The following is a 20,924-nucleotide window of genomic DNA, read 5'->3' on the forward strand; positions in this document are numbered from 1 at the left end:
CCGTCGCCATGTCTTAATAGCCGAGCCGCTCACTGTCTGAGCCCCTTTGGTGGATGCTTCCCGCCGCGTCTATCTCGTCTTAAAATAGAAACGTAAGAAACATTCTCAACAAGCGGAACCGCCACAGGTTCCAGGATGAATACCCCGCTCTCTTAGGGTGTCTCTATTTGCAGCCGCTTCTCCATCTTCTTGGCGGCTTCCGGTAGCGGCGGGAGATTCAGAATTCTTGATCGGCGTGCATGTATCTTTCCTCCATCTGTGCCTCGTCCACTCCATTTTACTCAGTTCCCCGGCAAGCCGGCAGTCGACCTCTCCCAGAAAGAAGAAGAATAAAAGAGGTGTTGCCAGACTTTGGTAGCATCTGCGTCTCCTTCGGTTACCCCTTTGAACTTCCTCTTCATCGCGCAGGATTAAGACAGCAGTTAGAGCTAGCGTCCCTTTTGCCGATATTTTTTGCTATTATAGGTAACGGCAAAATCACCTTCCTGGTGAATACAATTAACTTTCGGGAATACGACACCGGGAAAGAGTTGAACGTGGTATTAGGCCTTTCTGGGAGACCTAGAGATAGAAAACGCCGCATTTAATCAGCCGATGCGATAAAAAAGAACCAAGGCCAAGAGTAAACACCAAGAGTTTGCTTCGCCTCGAGCAAATGCTTCCTCAGTTTCCCATCCGACGTTTAATTTCATCTCTTTCCATAACTCGTAAATAGCCAGAAGACGTTCCGGTCAATTATCACTCCATCGCCGTATATCCCCGCCCTCGGGCATTGCTGTGTGCGCTACATTGGGACCACGTATACAACATCCAACGGCGTACGAAAGCGAGCCAGCTAGACGGTGTTCCCCAGCCGCGCCGATTAAAGAATCACCTGCTCCATAAGCATAAGCTGAGCGGAAGCTACGGCGTATGTATCTGGACAGGCCTCTATGATGGACGAGTTTCGCAAGGGCGATCCGTCAAGGGCAATGACACACGCACTGCCCCTGCGAGCTAACGGCGGACGGATGAGGCAGCATCGCGGCTCGCTCATTGCTTCACGCGAGTGATTGGCCCGGGCTGCGTGCGTTGTGTCTCTATCAGAGGAACGGCGGCAGACGCCTCCAATAGGTTGTAAGGGGTGTTGCTAGGTCGTAATAGGATCACCAGCATAGAAATCGTTTCTGTTGTCGCCAAAGACGAACATGTGGAAGTGACAGAAGCGACGAAGGGCCGATAGCTCAGAAATTGGGAAAAAACAACGTGGAATGCGGACAAGGGTATCATTATGCTAAGGGGTGATGCCGTGGCCGTTCACGCCAGCACACCTAGAGGTGAGGTAGAACTGGTTTTATTGTGGTGGATTACTCAGCCGATGCACAATCCACGATGACTGAGTACGTGTGTTGGCGGAAACGTATGAAATGTGTGTTTGCTTTACCGATGTATGCAAGACTTAGAGGCACTTCTTTATCCCTGAAGACGTCGCTACTGTCTTTATACCATCATCGTTCGTGCGTTACGAAGGACAGGTAACGATAAGATGGCGTGGTATTTACGGGGTCATTTATAGCGAGGAGTTCTGCAATTAGGCTACCCTTTCCTGATTTAAACATTAATTTCTATGTGATATCACAGAAATTAATGTGTACAGAGGGTGCATACAGAACAATTGGCGGACGTATGCCCGCCCCTTGGGTTCTGCACACCATATATTTTGTAGACGTGATGCTAAGGGATGTTTAATAACAACTTCTACGCTAACCTTAAGATTAAAAACATGTGTCAGAAGTAGGATGATTCCCACATTCAGGTTTGGTAACGTACTTTAGCAGTCTTTCTATGCGTACTTCGCATATAGGTAGATATGCATCTGCGCGTATATACTTAGCTTTCGCTGCGTTCTTTTGCAGTCGTACGGTTTCCTCAGGGTAAGTCTCTCTCTCTCTCTCTCTCTCTCTCTCTCTCTCTCTCTCTCTCTCTCTCTCTCTCTCTCTCTCTCTCTCTCTCTCTCTCACGCGCACACACACACGCACACACACACACACGCACGCACGCACGCACGCACGCACGCGCTGACTCAACACAACACCTATATACTTTCAGCCGTTTGCGGGATCATCCCTGCACATAGAGGGTGTAGTCACTGACATGAGGTGTTAGGGAGCACCGGAATATTGACCCCCCTCTCACCGAGTACAGAGACGGCCCTCACTTGCGGACAGACCATTCCGATTTCCCAAGCGGACGCACAATGAAATTTATTTAGCAAGTGGCGCGATAATGCAAGGCAGCCGTTCGCAATGTCACTAATCAAGCAGTCGACAATACAGCTAGCAGAGGCTACCCGGATTCCGAGAGGCACAAGGAAATGTGTCCAAATATGTGAAAAAGTATTGTTTCTTCCGAAGATGTCCCAAAAAAATTGCAGAAAATGTAATTACGCGCTTCCGAAACAGTTCTTCGCAGCAACATTGTCAATAACGGGTTCACACAATGCATGACCTGCCCAAACTACGGCGCGTGGAGCAACTTTAACCATGTTTCGGATTTACGCTATGTTGAAGGAAGCCTTTCTACCGGATATTTTTTTCCTCGGATTGAATCCATGGGAATTTCCTCCCAACCGCAACTTCCTACAGAAAAGCAAGAGAACACAACAAAACTTTCTCGCCTTCCGTTCCTGCTCTCTCTCTCTCTCTCTCTCTCTCTCTCTCTCTCTCTCTCTCTCTCTCTCTCTCTCTCTCTCTCTCTCTCTCTCTCTCTCTCTCTCGCTCGCTTGCTCTCTATGGAAAGCAGTTGACGAGAAACGACAAGTTCTTTGAACCCCCATCCTGTTACTGCGGCGCTTGAACTTAGTTATAAAGTTCTATTACCATGCACGACCGGACAGCTAACAGACAGGATTATATGCATAGTTCGCGTATATTTTCCTGATACCAGTCGCGTTAAAGCCCCGCAGCTGCCGCAAGAATAATAATGAATGAAGAATAATAACGAGTTTGAATGAAGCCCAGGCAGATTAGCTGCTGCGATGTACCCTACATGCATGCGATAGCGTACCTTAAATGCGAACTTATCCTACTAAATTCAAGGTAAGTTTACCAAACTTACCTAAACTTATTATCCAGGCTGTTTCTAAACAAATTCTAACATTACCCTACACCGACATCAAGCCAAACATCAGACAACAACTTCGCAAAACATGGCAAACACACTGAACTGAACAGACAAACAACAAGTTACACGTAATAAAGCCACACTTGGGACAATGCACCACTGACACACGCAGTCTTGGCTAGATTACGGATAAGACACACACATGCAACACACTTCCACCTGCTCAATGGATCTCCAAGACCTCTGTGTAGCAGGTGTGGAGACGGCCTATCCGTGATCTCCATCCTCATACAATACAATGCACTAGAAACAACACGACACAAACATTTCTCACGATTATACAGACAGCATATTCCACTACAGCCATCGTACTTTTTCGTGGACGACCTCATAATTACCCAGAAGAGTGCTTTTGTTTCTTAGCGATGTCCAATTTTTACACCTCATTACTTACCATGCACGTTGACACTCTGGCCTTTTACACCAGTCACCTACATTGTATTTTATGTCATTTCACGCATAATCTTAGGTAAATGTTTTACATTCACTATCACTTCGTCCTCATAAAACAACTTTTCCTTGGCGCTGTTCGCCCTTAGTCGGCCTTGCGCCATAAAAAACCAATCATCATCATCGATTCAAACCAAATACTTTGCGAGGTTTGTTTCCTCCTACAGAGTAGCGAAGTCGCCTTGGTGGCGCCCAATAAAATTAATACCGTTGGGCGCTGCATGTGCACAAACCATCTTTCCCATTGAGTTCGCGTTATCTGGGGCAATCAAAACAGCACCAGACGCTTTCTACAAGGGGTCCTCTTTCACAGCCTCTCAGTTGCTTCTTTTTTTTGCGCGTCCTCAATATTTGTGCTGAGAGGTATTTGACCGGACCCATCCTGGGTATGAATAAAGATCCGGCGGAATACTAATCATCCGGGCGCGATAGCACCGTGCTGGTCAAGGACGCTGGGTCGTACGTGGACCTGTCGTCCATTTGGGACAAGACGCCCAGCTTCGCCGTGCTGCTCGCCGACCTTGATTAATAAAGATGGCGTAACGGCTACAGAAGTGGATTTGCACGTTTGAGGTGTTTGTTCAGTCCGTTCTGCAGCAGCAGCAACAACAACAAGACACTCACACTATAGAAATATACGCTGTAGAAATCACACCATAGAAATTTTTTGTTCTGGTTCCGTTTCACTGATTATATACCGCCAAGTGCACTAATTAAGTTGGTTTATGTAATAACGTAGGCTGAACGATTAAACAGCCTTCGTAACTGCAATCAGGGGTTCATCCATAATTTCGATTTGGGGGGGGGGGGGGTGCTGAACCTCTCCTGGGGGGGGGTTTGGGGGCGTGGTCGTGGGGGTGTGTATAAATTCCTAGACAGGGTGCTCGTGTTTGTGAAAGCTTTTTGAGGGGGGGTATCGAAATCCTTTTTTTTTCGGGGGGGGGGGGGGGGGTGCTAGGGGGATGTTTGGGTGTGTGCATAAATCCCTGACTGCTATAGACTGGCACTCCCTCCTTGTTCGCCGTGCTGTTGTTGAGGGAGACATAAGACTTCCGCCTCAAAAAAGTGGCAATGCGACTAAAAATTGTGTGCAGTGACGCATTGTCACTCGTAAGACGCCCAGACTGCTTTCACTTGTAAAAAATTCCGTGTCCCTAAATGTCTCACACCTGGCTTGCCGTGGCGCTACAAAGGAATGTCTACATAGAGCACGCGGCATCAGTAAACAATTTCGTTATTTGCGCCTAATGTAGCCAACCCAGTACCCGCTCTGTGTCACTTTTGTAGCGAACCTGCCACGCTCTACCATATGGTATGGGGCTAAAAAACTTACTCGGCGCTAAAACGGGGACGAAGATGAAACACGTAACACACAACACAGGATGTCAGAAAAACCCCAAGTTAAACAGAATTCCTCGTCCGTCTTATGAGCAGTGGGAGAGCGTGTTGTCCAGTTCCAGTCCGGAAGACCAGCTTCAGTTGGTTGGAACTTGGCCGTCGCAGCTGGCACCACGAATGGGTCCTGAAATGAGGACACCACTCCACAATTTTTTTTTGCTAATAAAGAAGTTTGTTCTCTCTCTCTCTCTCTCTCTCAGTAAAGAAGAAAATGGATTTATTTGCACCAATCAATCGCAGAAACTCTGAAGCAAAAGCTTGTCTTGTGGGTGCAAGCACGTGTTAACAGCCAAACAGTGCCGGAATATTAAGCTTAAAATACAACCATTCGAAGCCACGTACCGTTATATAAGAACAGCTATTATGAATACTTTTTTTATACCTGATATATACTATTCGGCGCAGCATTCTAAACTTTTAGCATGTTAAAGATTTTTTTTTTTTTTTCTGTTGTCTCGGGACGGCCATACTTCTCTGACTTGTTCTGTCTGACGCGTACGTATTGTTTGCGTGGTTGCACGGGCAGAGTATATGTCTGTTCAATATATCATCTACACAATGTTGTTCTGCTTTACTGTGCGCAATTTACAGTGAAACATTTGCTTAATTCCTTTCTTTTTACGTCCATGATGATTACAGTCATGTTACGCTGTCGCTTCCCTTGCAGCGGCCTTGCAGCGGCCCCCTTTACTGCAAGGAACCATAGCAAAAAAGTTGAAAGTATTTTTATTAGGGTGAATGCGAATGGTATAGGACCCAAGTTAGGGGAGCGCCACGTCGTTATTCTTGGTTATCTAGTCTATCTATTCATACTTTTAGTTAATTTAGCCACCATTTGGGTGTGAACAGACGCATGTTGAGCTTGATGTTGTTTGCGCTGTAGTAAGCTCGACGAGCGCAACGCTGGGCATCGATAGTGGTTGAACGAAATGGTGCATCCGTCCTCTGAAACCACTGCTAGACGCTGAACGTGACCCAGAGTCCAGACGATACGCTGCACAAGATATGTACTGCTTATGGGTATATATATTCATGTATGTACGCTATAAGATACACGTTATAGTTATATACGCTAGCCCTCCTCTACCTTGCTTTAATTCCTCTGTGCACCTTGTGCAGCTTCTGCGCTCTCCCTCCGGCAAAGTAGGGCGCGTTGCCTAGCAACGCCCGTTATACTTGCTCGCATGGCATTTTTTTCCTCTTGTACCTTGATTGACAAGCTTCCCACGAACTTAGGCATATGTACGAGCACCACGAGATGGAGCATCTAGCGCTAAAACCATACAATGAAGATGCTCAATAGAAATGACATTTAAACAATCCAATGAGGACAATTTGCAGGCCGACATGCTGAGAATGTTATATCTTTGTGGACCTCCTTCATATTTTTACATACCCTTACAAAAATGCTTTTTTACATTCTGTAGACGTTCTGTTGACATCCTACCAACTTTATTGCTATCCTACATACTCTTACATTCAATTGACAGTCGTCTGTAAAAAGTCTACTGAATGTATGTTGACACCCGTCTGTTGACTGTTGTATGTAGAAAGTCTACTTAATTCACGTTGACATTTGTCTGTTGACGGTTGTATATAGAAAGTCTCCCTCATTTTTGTTGACATTTGTCTGTTGACGAGCTTCTGTAGGATGACCACTAAAAGTGTTTTGACACGCTTTGTCTCAAGTTGAATTTAACGCAAACATCTTTTTCCTTCGTCCTGGAGTCCGATTTCAATTAATTCATATTGGTTTTTGCTAAATACCAGGACAGGTTCACAATATTTGGGGACAAACTATTTACTTGACTTTAACCAAATTACGTTACTTTGTTTGAATCAGGTTTTAAACACACACACACACACGCACACACAAACACACGCGCGCCCGAGCGCCTGCACGCACTCACGCACGCACGCACGCACACAGACACACATACTCTCTCTCTCTCTCTCACACACACACACACACACACACACACACACACACGTATCTTTCTCTCTCCCTCTCTCTCTGCATGTATCTTCACACTTGTGCAGCCCGAGAAAAAAAAAGTAGCAAAAGGGAGCAACTTTCACTGTTCGTACCTCGAGCCGCGCAGTTTCTCCCTCGGAACAACCAGTTCGTCCCTCAGCCGCACGGGTTGGTACTTCACGACCCGCTCGCTTTCACTCTTCACGGTGATCAACATGACTATTCAGCGGTTCCGAACAAGCGGCAGCCAGCAGCATCAACCACGCGCAACCGCTCGTCACTGTGTTTTGATTTGCGCAAGCTAAGTGCCATGCATGGTTGAAAGGAACGAATTATGCCAGTAAATATTTCGCGACAGACTACTGGACGTGTCTCCAACAACGGCGATAATCTAAAATCGCCTGCTATGCCCACCTAATACGGCCGGCGCAGATGTTTTGGTCGCTCTCGGCCAACCGCCAGCGGCGCCCCTCCCTCTTTGCGTACCTCCGGGAGAAACGCGTCAATCACCGGAGGCAGCCGAAACGCGGCGCGCAACCCATTCCAGATTTCCGTTTTGTTTAGTTACAGCTTGCAACAATAAAGTAAACATGAAGATATGTGCAATTGCTTACGTTCCAGTATTTCGCGGTATTATATTTTGGAAATAATAACGCGTAGTTTTGTAAACATGCAATGAGAGGCGCGCCTCACCGCGGCATCGGCATCCCGCGGCTGGCGGGTATATATACATGAAGTGCACTGCTAGCATTTGTGCGGTGTCCTGCTTGCAAGCGCTTGTGGTTTTTCGTATGTAGTACGTTTGTGAGCTGGGGTTGTGTTGTTTGTTGTGTTGTGTTCCAGAAAGTGCGCGTGTGGATGTGTGGCTCCGCAAAATGTGAACCCTCGCAGACGAGGTTCCCGAGGCCTAATCTGTTTCTGCTTCCTTTTTTTTCATTTTTGCTCCCACTAAACGATCTTTTAAAGGGCAATAATGACGACGCTCTATTAAGCTGTATTGACACCACGGTCTAGGAATGGCCGGCTTTTCTCACTGCATCACGTTTCGAATATCCTGTCAGAAATGCTTCGGTTAGCAACAGCGATTGAGTATAAAGTCTACAAAAAACTTTCTGTAGAAAGTCTACAGAAACGTTTCAGTTCAAACACGGTGGCCAATGGTTGACAAAAAGTTGGTAGGCTGTTGCTAGGAAGTCTATAGACACTAAGTAGACAGTCTACTCAATGTTGGTAGCTTTTGTCGACTTTTGTCAACAAACATTGAACTCAATGTTGGTAAAAATTTTTATGAGGGTACAAAGCTTGCCAAAAGGCATAACTGTACAATGCACGAGTAAGCTGTGGGGAGTCAGTTAGTATTTTACTTTCGTATACAAAGGCAATCGTTGTACTGCATACGAGAGAAAAAAATTCGGGCACCTGAGCGTACTCTCTCTTCTGATTAAAATTCTAAAAAAAATTAAAGAACAAAATAAGGAATATATGTTACTGGTGAAATAGGGGCTTGAGGGTGTAAAACAAAACAAATCACCCCACGCTGTCTGAGTGCCGACCACTTATCTATAGCCTCACTGCACGCTCGAAGAAACTTGTCGCCTGAAAACTTCCGAGAGGAGGGAGAGCCTGGCGACAACATTAATAAGCGCCGCTCCGAACGGCGTTCTTCAGCTGACTGCCCTGCCTTCAACCGCGGGCGCACTAATTCAGGCAGCAAACGGCTGCGGAACAAAGAGACAGGGAGGAGCTCTTTGGGCGGCAGGAACCGCTGGAAAAAGAAAACGATTTTAAAGACTCAACAAGCCGACGAGGAGGCAACGACTTCGTCTTCCCAGCGCGAGAAGAAAGAACACCAGGGAAGTCCCACGCGCCGTCTCACCCCCTCCTCTTCCACCCACGCAGCCACAGCGGAGCGCGCTGTCTCCCCGTGGCAGGCGAGTCTGAATTGTGAGACGGTCGCACTCATCGCTCGGCAATATGTCTCCCTTCCAAGACGACACGAGAGAAACTTCTCACTCACTGGCGCGTGCATCGCCAAATACTCAAGGCGGAAGCCAAGAAAAAGAAGCCCAAGAAGCGAACCAGAAGCCCGCGGCACAAGACACAGGGACTGCGAGGCAGTCCTTCTAACGGATCGGCTCGCCTCGGCTCGGCTTGGCTGGCGGTGAGGTTCGTCTTCCGCCTTGAGGCGCGCACAAAAGAAACCCCCGCCGAAGCCGCGGCGGACGCCGAGAGGCGGGGAACCGCGAGGCGCGAGGGGCGAACGGGGAAAGAGATTTATACCCCTGCAGGAGTGCGCCGCAAAGATGTAACGCCGTAATCTGTGGACCGCATAACAAGAAGCTATTTAACAACAAGTGCTCCTGCCTTCCCCCTTCGCCGCGGCGGGCCGCTTTCGTTCAGTCGCGTACAAGCTCGGGGTCGTGTTACAGGGTCGATTTTTCTCGGGCCCTAAATAAAAGCCTTTTTCCCCTTCCTTCTCCACCACCAGCAGCCGCCCTTCTTTCGATGTCTGCTTTCTTTTACTTCTGCTTTTGGCTGTCGCATTTTCATCTCTTCTAGCTGTTCTGTTTCGCAGGAAACCTAGCCGACGCCTAGATTGGTGCTCGTTGTAGCACGTCCCTCGTTTGCCGGCGCTGCCTAAAAAACGCGCGGCCAGATACTGACGCGCCGGGGCGTACTAGCGGGGAAGATAAAAACACAAAGCAACGCGGTAGCGCGAGATTGGAAGAGACGGCGTCGAGCCAGATACGCCGAGGAGTCCTCTCGCGAGCTCGGCGGCTGGGGAGGCGGAAATATTAATGAAGACATCGCTCACTTCAGTTTCCACGCGGCCCTTGGTGTGATAGGTGAAACGGAGTGCACCCCCTCCCGACGCGTACACGATGCGCTGTGCACCGACTCTGCCGCGGCACGCCGGAAACCGGAAGTGCACCGACGGTGAGGGGCAGGTCGTTTGCGATTCGCTGTGTGGTGCGGGGCAGCTCAAGCTCAGCTCGGCTCTATATTTTAACGCACTAAGTGAAGAAACAAAAAAAAAAAAAAAAAAAAAACCTTAACAGAAAATTGAATATACTGGCAGTGAGTCTTCGTAAACGTTTCCGCCTTTTGCGTGATACTTAATAAGAAGATTACAACAGTCAAATTTTATTAAATTGTATCAAGAAGAAGTGTGTGATTCTTCCGTCATTGGGCGCAAGTTGTATTGACTGATATTTTTATTTGATGAGAAGCGTTATATGTGCATTGGAAACTAAGCACTCCGTGGTCTGCTGAACCTGGTTTCGCTTTAAAAAAAGACCTAAAGCCGTGAATAAACATTCACGGCTTTAGGTCTTTTTTAAAGCGAAACTTTCTGCCTGTATCAACCAATGGTCTATCGCGGCCATTGGTGTCAACAGAAAAAAAAACTCCCACCTCCCGTCGCGGGAACCCCTGTGTAGATGCGACGCATAGGGGGTTCACGTTGCAGCGTTGGACAGCGGAGGAACGGCGCTGGAACGATGGAGCGGAGCGGCGCAGGCACCGCGTTTTATAGCGCGCATAACGGTGAGGGGACGCGCCGGCGCCACTGCGTCTGCCGCGGCTATGACGCAACACAATCCACTTTAATCCAAATCCAATCCAATCCAATGCCCCTCGCGAGAGAGCGTTCGCTATCGGAGAGGAGAGGGGGTGAGCGGCGGAGAGCGAAGCTGGCGCGGCGAGGAGAATGGGGGAGGGGCGGACGCCGACAACAACGACGCCGACGCCGGATGGAGGGACAACGCGGGTGAATGAGATGCGTGGCATCTAAAAAAACTCCCGCGAAAAAATTTAAAAGAAGCTACTGGAACAGCCAGGATTTGAACCTGGGACGACAGAGAAACGGAGAGAGAGCCTGTAGTCTTACCGACTGAGCTACGCGTGCGCGCGGAGACGAAGGAAACAGACGATGCACTCACCGAGCACATCTGCGGGTTTACCCCCTGCGTTGTAGCTACAATCCACCTGACAGTGTCACGCGGCCTCTCGCGCCGCTGTGCGCTCCGCCCACGGCACGTGTAGTGTCCGTTTGCGCGCCTTGCGCATGCGCTAGGAGTTATAAAAACTAAGGGAAGCTCATACCAATGCATAGCATCGCATTTCTCCGTATCTGCCGCCGATCTTGTCGCCTCCGTCGGCGACGGCAGAACGGGGGATAAGTTTCGGTGTCATTTATTTTATAAAAAAAAAAATAGTTTCCACTATGTGCTCCACCAATACAACTCGACCAACCACCGTTCATGAATCATGAATTCATTTAACCTTAGGAAAGAATACCTCTTTGAAGTAATAAAGAGTGTAATTAAGTGCATTTCACTTGTCTCATGTTTCATTATTTGTAGAGCCACGTGTGTGAATTGAAGTGACGTCACATGGGTAATCGTTGTGGGTATCGTTTACAGCTTCGCTTTCCAACCACCTTCACAGGGTGGATTGGCGCGCATTCCCTTTTTTTTTTTTTTTTGTACTGGGTACAGCTTTTGCATCGTTTTATTGCATTAAGTACGTCCAAAGACTTGCACTCATATATTAAATAGAGAACTCGTCCGAGATTTTTCCGTGTTTACCCCTCTCTCCTGCTCACCTTGTAGTAGTACCTCGCAGTACCTGCGCTAGTTTACTGCACTTACATTCCACCCTCCTGGATTTCAGAGTCATGCTTACGCCCTGTTGCGGGAAAATGGCTAGAAAGAGAACAAAACGGTTAGCCAAGAAAAAAAAGACGACCGGCAAGAAAACTTGGAGCCACTGCACTATGTGAAGGCGAATAACCAGCGAAGCTGCATGCAATACATACACTACACATGATGAGAGAATGTGCCCGTATTTATTTTTCTCATCGTTTGTAAATGGTAGTGACTATGGCTCTGTCATTACTTAATGAAACCTGGAAGGACTGGAGTTTTATCCCACCCTACAAACAAGGGGCTGTCTGTTTCTCTCTCTTTTAAGGCCGCGCATTGACAGCAGACAGGAGTGCTGTAGTGTTAATGGCTTCACCACATCAAACAAATATTAACGACAAGTAAGTGAAACACGGCGTAATGATAGAGTCGTCCTAGCGGCCAACTTTTATGTAACTTCTTTTAGGACAGTTTTGTTAAAACAAGAGTTAAAGCCGTTTTGTGCTGATCATGCGCGATATAGTTCCTTTGCTGCACGGCGTTATTGCATACGCAGAATAAAAGTGCACGGACACCTAGCCAATGTTCGTTCCGAATTCGGACAACTGCAGCATATTAGTCACGTAGCATAAATGCAATAAGTGCTCTCTCGGCGTATTCGGGGAGTGCCATGAGCTCGAGCCCCCAGTCCAGAGCTCCTTGTGCGAGGAAAACGAACACCCCGGTATGTGCTATATACAGGGTGTCCCAGCTATCATGCACCAACATTTAAAAAATGAGCAATGGCGTTACTCGAAGAAAACCTAGCGCGTAATGTTTGCAGTACTGTGGATAAGCGGACAGTAATTTCTTCATTAATGAGACTTAAATAAGGAATTGTAATTAATCATCTAACTCGAGAATTACTGTCCTAATCACTTAAGTGTCAATGAGGCACTTGTAGGTACCCACGAGGGGCATCTAACTGCGGTATTTTCAGCGACGAACTAATTGCGTACTCATTCATCCTGACTGATAAAGAAAACCCGCGAAATATGACAAATACCACGTGACGGCGCTCCCACGCGCATCGTAAAACAGCGCCCCCAAATACGTTGATTGAACGCAACTGCTTCGCCTGTCACCCGCCCGAAGAGTCAGCGCATCACCTTGATAATAGCATGCATTGAAGGAGCAGCAGCAGCAAGTTTCGCGGGACGCGTGTGGCAGATAAGGCACAAACTCGGTCGCATTTCTTCTGTCTTACTTTTGTTTATTTCATTCTGGCTACTCCAGAGTCAGCCTGTTTGAGGGAATTGCTTTACGAATAATTAAGTAACTCTCATTAACAAAAAAATACTTTCCACTTCTCCACAGTACTGCAAACATTACGCACTATAGGTTTCCTTCGAGTAACGCCATCACTCTTTTTTTAAACCTTGGTGCGTGATAGCTGGGACACCCTGTATAACTGCGTGGTCACCATCGAAATCATGAGCCGTTTGAAACGTTTTACGAATCTCCGAAGCTCTCTGCAGTCATTAAGAATCGAGGGAGACAAGTCTGTCGATTGACGCATTCTTTCGGACCTCATTCACTTCTTTTGTAGTCTATTAAATGCCTGAGTTGCTTAGAGACTGATCGGGCAATTTTCTCGCTTTAGGGCAGCACTGTTACCACTGGTGGCTGAACCCTGATACGTGTTTTAGGTGCAAAACCCCTTAAGGGTTGGCACTGTTGGCGTCTCCTGTCGTCGTTGTGATCGTCGCCTCATGTAGTTACAGCACTAAAACACCGGGAAACTCGTTTCGCCTCGCGCTAGAACGTAACAGTACTAAAAAAAAAAAAAAAAAAAACACTGGGACACTCGTTTACACATCACGCTTGAGAGCTTCGTGCTTCGAAGACAAGATTACAGCAAAGCTGCTTACCTGTACCCCGAAGCGGTTTTATCTCCGTTGGCGAAAACGCCAAGGCGCTAAGAATACACTTTTACTGTGCATGCTTCGGCCCTCACCAGGTTTCACGTTAGTGGAGATGGCCCAGGTTTTTTGGACTTCAAAATACTTCGAAACTTTCTATTTCTCTTTTCCCACGTTCTTCATCAAAGAGAAGGAGAGTGTGTTTTTGTTGAGAGACCAGAAAAGTGCACGCAACCCTAGCCAAGTACAGCGCTGCAGCGAAGAAAAAATAGCGAAAAGCCTAATCGCGGTGATGGTATCCAAACACGCAATTGCTTAAGACGCGAATACAGAGGTTTTTCAAATATTAAGCACCAAACGGTCCACGAGCGCTTGCAATTGCGAGGTGATCCACGTCAGCTGAGCTGTCTGAGCTGTTACTGCTACGGCGCGCTCCACATCGATCCTTCTATATGGCCCCTCAATATTTCACGCGCGTAAACGAATGGACTAAGCCTTGGTGCTGCGGACGCAGATATATCAGACTATCCAAAAATTCCCCCATTGACTTGTAGTACTGTGCACGGGCGTACGGATGGATTGGCAGGGGCTGGAAATCTTGTTAGTTCCAATATACAAAGCCTCCTGCTCGCACAACTTCAGACACCAGTCCACGCACGTAAAATTTGCAGAAGTCCTCGTTCAGCTCCAAACACGCATGTATATCGGCGCAGCGCATTTTCGCGGTGCGCAGAACCCGCCACATCACGGCAGGAGAAGTCGCGCAACAAAACATCCTAAAAAGGAAGACGTATACCCGCCGGGACAGTCCGCGCCTTCATCAGGATGAGAGAACTGTTTAGCAGAGCAGCAGGGCCACAACAAATGGAGGCCATGGCGGCGTATTCCGCCCCTGTGTCGGTGTCCTACGCCGGGCTCCACTCCGACTAATGAGACGAATCAGACACATACTTGGCCCGCTGCTGCCGCGACCGAACCTCGCGTGGGCGGGCTGGCTCTTTTGCCCACGCCGAGCCGGCATGCATGCACCGCGGGGTCGACGCGCTGCTGCTGCTGCCGGCGCGAACACAGGAGCCGAATTCTCAAATAGGCAGCTTTGTTAGCCCGATGGAGAAGGGTGTGGGCGCTTCGTTGTGACGTCCATACCCCGGCAGCCTCATTGGAGGCGAGGCCCTTTTAGGCGGCTACCACGCGCGCATGCGAGCCTTCCGCAAAGCGTCACACACCTGAAAGAAACAACATGTGATCAGGAACGTTTCTGGGTCTTCCTTTGTCGCTGTAGTCGTGTAACTGTATCGTACTCCTTTACCTTTGCAAAACAATTTCTTAAAGGGACACTGAAGTGAGTGTTGGAATCTTGATTGCACATGCACTGCGCATTCTAACCGATGAAATTCGTTTTAGCACAAGTCTGGAGTTTTTCCAGCTCTGATACGGGTGCTGAAAACCATATCCACAAAGCCTATATACCGGCGATTCTGGCGGTTGTAAGCCACGTATTCGATTTTAGACGGCAAGACGTCACTGCAGGTGGAAAGATTAGCTGTAACACAAAACGTTTTTATCAAAATTGCATTCAGTTCCTTAGCAAAGAAACCCGACCTTGCTTATTTCCCGGATCAAGTGAAGAAAGGGTTCTTGTGCGCACGCGTCACCGCGCAGATTCTGCTACTTCTGTTTTGCTCGAGGTGTTCTTTATGCGACTTGGCTGGATAGCTTGTATTAGGGCACTCAGCAGGGTTGTTAGGGACGTTCCCAACTTTACGCCCATTAGGAGCTAAGCTGGAAGAAATATAATGCTTTTATGGAGTTTAACCATGCTGTAGATGAGGCCCTTGGCTTCTACCACTGCTTTTGCCATCATTGACTCTACTGTCTGTATGGTCGTCTCTGCTTGACCATTGCTACGAAGGTACAAGAGAAAAAAATAGTGTGTATGAGTTATTTTCAATTTATGGACGTTTCTGAGATTTTCGCTGTCGAATGGAGGTCCTTCATCTCAGGCTAGCATCGTTGGTGTTCCGAATATTGCCAACATCTTTTTGGGTACTTTTATTCCTGCTGTTGCGGGAGACTGGACAAATTAGGCTAGCCCATCGGTTATGGTGGGCATCCATTGGTGACGCAGGCTGTAGTTGTATAGATGGATGGTGTAGGGTCCTTGATGGGGAAATATGGAGAAGCACGATGATGGTGGGTACTCATGCGTAACAGTGTGTTAGATCCCGGCCATGGTGGCAGCTTTTCTGATGAAGGCGACAAAATAAAGGCGCCCCTGGGTCGTCATTCAAGCGCACGCTCACTACCTTTCGACCCCCTGATATCGCTGAAGATTAATTCTTAGTTCACCCCTACGGCGTGCCTCACAGTCAGCTTCGTGGAACTTCGGCGAGTAAAGTTCCTAGAAATCGTTTCGTTGTTTAACTGTAGTTCGTTTTACGTAATCAAACTGACCACAAATTTTAGAGCACTTCAATTTGTTAGCTCTAAACTTTTTCCACCCCTCGAACTGCGTGCCCATTACAGTTCTCAAACTCGAAATATAAGCGTAGCGATTAAGAATAACGGAATTCAAAACTTTGCACGGGTAAAAAGTTCCATGTATTTTTTGCATGTGCATGATAGGGGACATCACAGTGAAAGATGCCAAATCTTCGCTTAATGTCGGCACAAGCATACTGTTCAAAAGTATAATGTTCACTGAACAGAATACTGTTCATTGAGCGTCTACGCCCGGTGAGGAGTTCTACAGTATATGCCGTGGACCTCACAGATCACATCCAACTAGCCAAAACCGATGGCCCCTGCCTCTCCACCCGCTATCTCCCGGCCTTGCCCCTGCGGAAGAAGAAGGCGCCAGCTTTCCATTGTTCGACGCACCATCCTCGTCTCCGTTTCAGCTTCACCAGCTTCTTCAAAGAGCAGAGAAGGGAGGAAGGTGGGGAACAGCGCAGGCGTTGCTGCCCCTCACGGCAACGCGTCCCGAGCGACCACACAAAAGAATGCCCGCAGCAGCAACAGCAAGCAGGCAGCACGAACAGAAGCAGCAGAGTGCTGCGAGCGAGCCCCTAAAGTGCGTCCTTCATTAGTAGCCTGGCTCGAGCGCAAGAAGAGCGATTGCTGAATAAAGGAGCGCAAAAGGGAGGGGGGCGCACTTTGCCGTTTTACAACGGAGCAGAAGAACAGTGCGAGCCGGGGGGTGGGGGCGTCGGGGAGGGCCAGCGGGAGAGACGAAGGTTCTCGCCTCACCACCACGGCGATGCCTATGCAAATGAAGAGAATCAGTTAAGCTTCGAACCTCGCGATTGTCATTAGGCCGTGTTGCCGGATATGAATATGTATAAAGCGCGCGCTAGTCCGTGCGCGCCTGGCCCGTCGTTGGCCGCCGGCGCGAAGGCAAACTCTGCAGCAGCCCCCGCCGCAGGCAGTAGTGGCAAGAGACGGGGCCGTCTGCCGCGCGCGTGGTCCCTGGAGGCGGCGGTTGTGCTTCGCTCAAAGGCAGGTCCCGACAGGGACTCGAGTTTGAGCGCTTACGCGCAGGCGCGCTCACTGACTGCCCAAACTGCGCCGCTCACAGTCCAGGTTGCCGCCCCGGCGAGGCCTGTTTTACTTTGTTTTCGCGCTCGGGAATACCCTCCGTATCACCTTTGGGAATGCGCCCCCCAGAAACACCGGAACCCTTCACACATTGTGAGCGCGCGGTATGCCATATGTGCGCGTGTATTTCGTGCTTTTTGCGCTTACTTCTTCGCACCGGGACTGATAAGATAGCACGTATTTCCGACGCTTACTGCCGCTGACTTTCGATGTACCCACCGCTTGCCAAACTAAGCGAGATATGTCTCTGGCTCCAGCCGAAATCTGTCCCGCATGCGTCACGGCATCTCAGGCCCCGCCTTCGTCACAAAAATGCCAGCAGATTTGAAATGATGGAGAGAAGGTGGAAAAAATACTACCGTCAGTATAAGAGGAGGAGCGTGGCTTGTTGGTGAAGATGGGAGTGTAGGAGCTTTGTAATAAAGCCAGGGCACAGAAAGGGGACTTACTGCCTCTGAAGGGTGTCAGATTCCCGCTATGATGTTACCGAGGCACGAAAGCTTGGTGCAGAGTCGAGGCTATGGTGGCGTTATCACGTGGGCGGGTATATAAAGAAAAATGTTGAAAGCAACATGAGTGAAACACATTATATCTACAGGAGGGGGTCACAAGGTTATAGAAAACCGGGAGCTGGGCCTCCTACAAATACTATAGGCAAAAGGTCATATGTTGGCAAGACGAAGATTACATGTGAATGAACGCGAGAAGAAATGATACAAGCATTTAAGACTGAATTGTAACCATACAAACATAAATGCATAAACCTTTCATGTCAATGATGTGAGACATTAAAGACTTTTATTACACTTTCGTGGCATCAATGTAATGAAAGAGGAACGAGCGGGGTTCACGGGAAACTTAAACCAGCACCGGAACCATGCTGAAAACGCCGCATTTCTTCCGGTTCGTGAGAAACTTGCTAGGAACGAAATACCACGGAAGCTATAGCTAGAAGCCGACATCACATTCTGTAATAAAAAGTGGCAGCCTATGTGCTCGCTCCACTGCAAATTTCGTCGAAAATCGAGTCTTCTGCCGCCTCTGCCTTGTAACACCCTCTCCCCGCTACCCCTCCCACATCTCACGCTCTTCTCTCCCCTTTCGCTCCTCCCATTATGAATGCTGTAGAGATTTGTTTAATTCAATTCAATTTTCCCGCCTTCGTACCGCTCGGGCTTCATCTGCTGTGAGGACAGCGTGCGTACTTTAAAGCTAAGCTGGGTTCCGTAAATTTTTCATTCTCGTGTTCGAAAACGCCTTGCGACAAAGCCAACTTTACCGCCAATGCTCAGTCGAAAACGACCGTTGCTCTTGAGCTATCAAAACTCCCCCTCCACTCCCTAAAAAAAATCATTGTATGGCAATCTGCCGCTAATATGACTGTATCATTACTTCGAGTTTCGTTTACTTCTCGTAATTAGTTAGCGCACGCGTAATTTTTAACGTTACAGGATTCCCGTCTGTGAGTCAATGCATGGGCAACTATACGGCTGCAGAATACGTCTGTAACTCTTGTTTTGGCAAAACTATTGCAGAAAAAATTATATGACGATCGGGCGCTATGCCGACTGCATCATTACGAAGCGTTTCACTTACTTTTAACTGTTACCTAGTTCACAGTGAAGTTTGAAGTTTTATGGTTTACTGGTGTCAGTAAATGGGCTTATACGGGGGAAAACTGTCCGACAGCCCTATGTTCGTTTGATAGAATAAAAGTGTAGTCCTGCCAATTTTTGTTAAGTAAACACAAAGCCACAGGCATTGGCATTACAAAATGATAAAAATAGTATGTGTACATTCTCTAACCACGTGTGTGTGTGATATGTATTTTATACAGCTGACTGGGGTACACCTTCGCAGAGTGGAGTGACTCCTAATAGAACTGCATCTTTGGCTATTTTAGCACACACTAAACTTTTTAACACCCTTAAAGGTGCTAAAAGGGTGCACTCAACATTTTGCACCCTGTTTGCACCTTTTAAGGACTAAAACATTGCTCCGGCACCCAATCATGAGGGTGCCACATATTAAGGGGTGTAAATCTTAACATTTTTACACCCTTTAAGGTGCAAGGAGGGTGTACTGAACATTTTGCACCCTTTTTGCACCTTTCAAGCACCCAAATATTGCTCGGGCACCCCACCTCGAGGGTGCCGAAATTCAGGGGTGTAATCAACAGTTTCATAGGGTGCTACGACCGTTACAGGGGTGCTAAAAAGTATTTCTTCTCGATTGGGGTGTTACCACGGCACCTTATCGTTAGGGTGCCTAAAAGAACGGTGTGTGAATGCAAGCATGCAAAATTGCACAAAAACAGGCTGAATGTTTAAACCGCACATTGCACTATTTCACCGCCCGTTGAGAGAATAAATATGAACTCTCCACATAGACCAGGGGAAAGGCTCTAAAATTGCTGTTCGTAAATTGAACAAAACGTGCTGAATGTTTAAATTCCACTCTGCACTAATCTACTGCTTCGAGTGTATCACAAGGTTCGTTTCGATGTCTGGGTGCACGGGAAGGAAAGGCTACAAAATGCCTCTTGTAGTCCTATAAATAAAACTTTTACGCGAGGCATCGGTGTCCTCAACGAAATCGAATTTACCTAAGAATTTGTTCCCGTATTATTATGCCCTGGGCAAAAATTCCAACAAGACTTTCTTGTTGGGCTCACAGCACGCCTGTGGGGCCAATACGAAGTTCTGTCGGCACTCTATCGTTCCAATAGCCTAGTCTTCCAACAGGGAGTTTAACCTTGATGGCGTTTGTGGGGCCAATAAGAAGCTCTGTCGGCACTCTATCGTCCCAACAGCGTAGTCTTCCAACAGGGAGTTTAACCGTGATGGCGTTTACCGGCTCGCCAACACGATAAGTCAACGCCAACAGACGCCTCGTTCGTAATCAGCGGCGCGAGCGCGCCATCAGACAGAACCGACAGACGCCCTGAAGGTGGTTTTTAGGGCCTAAACAGCAGCGTCTATGTCTGGCATAGACGCTAGACGTCAACGTTTGTGTTCTGAATTTTCCCTTCAGTAAGTAACAGTCAGACGGACGATAACATAACTATGTGAAGATATGCTTTGGCTCATACCACGGCAAGCGCAATCGTTTGTGGCTGCAGCCTCGGTTGCTCTTCGTCCACAACAAACTGAATCGGCTGTACAGCTTTCTTCGAGGGCGTGTATGCAGGGGTTCTATCTTCCTTTTTTGCGCAGGCCGACGGGGGCGGTCGTGTAAAATCATTTTCGCTCGTCGCTTCCGTAGGGTTGCCACCTTCCTGGTTTTGGACCGGCCCGACCGGTTTTTTAAACAGCGGGCCGGTTGCCGGTCCATATCTAAAACCAGTCGTCATCAGCCGGTTTTTTGGCTTTTGTGCCGTGATTATGCCCGTTTTGGCGTTTTATAAGCGTCAATTCAACAACTAAGACGATAAATACGTGTCGACAACTTACGACAAGCTGCGCAAAGACACGCGAGCAGAGAAAATACGCGGGCGAGCGCGCTGCCTCAGATGGAGGGGGACCTAAGGGAAGAACAAAATAACGAAATTCTACCGCCGCGGTCAGCAATTGCGGTTACTTTTCAGTGAAGCACATGCAGAGCGATTAACCAAGCTCTCAATCACTTTCAGTACAAACGTTATGTTGATTTCTCTCTAAGAAAACACTACAATAAATGGCACTGCATGTTAAAAAACATGGCGTCTTTTTTCAACACAATCCCCCCTCCCCCCCCTCCCCCCCCGGAAGGCCCGTTTTTTTTTTCGGGTAAAGGTTGTAACCCTACGCTGCTGTT

This window comes from Haemaphysalis longicornis, unplaced genomic scaffold (genome assembly GCF_048455015.1).
Source record: "Haemaphysalis longicornis isolate Haplotype H1 unplaced genomic scaffold, Haemaphysalis longicornis Haplotype H1 scaffold_4, whole genome shotgun sequence".
Taxonomy (NCBI): Eukaryota; Metazoa; Arthropoda; class Arachnida; order Ixodida; family Ixodidae; genus Haemaphysalis; species Haemaphysalis longicornis.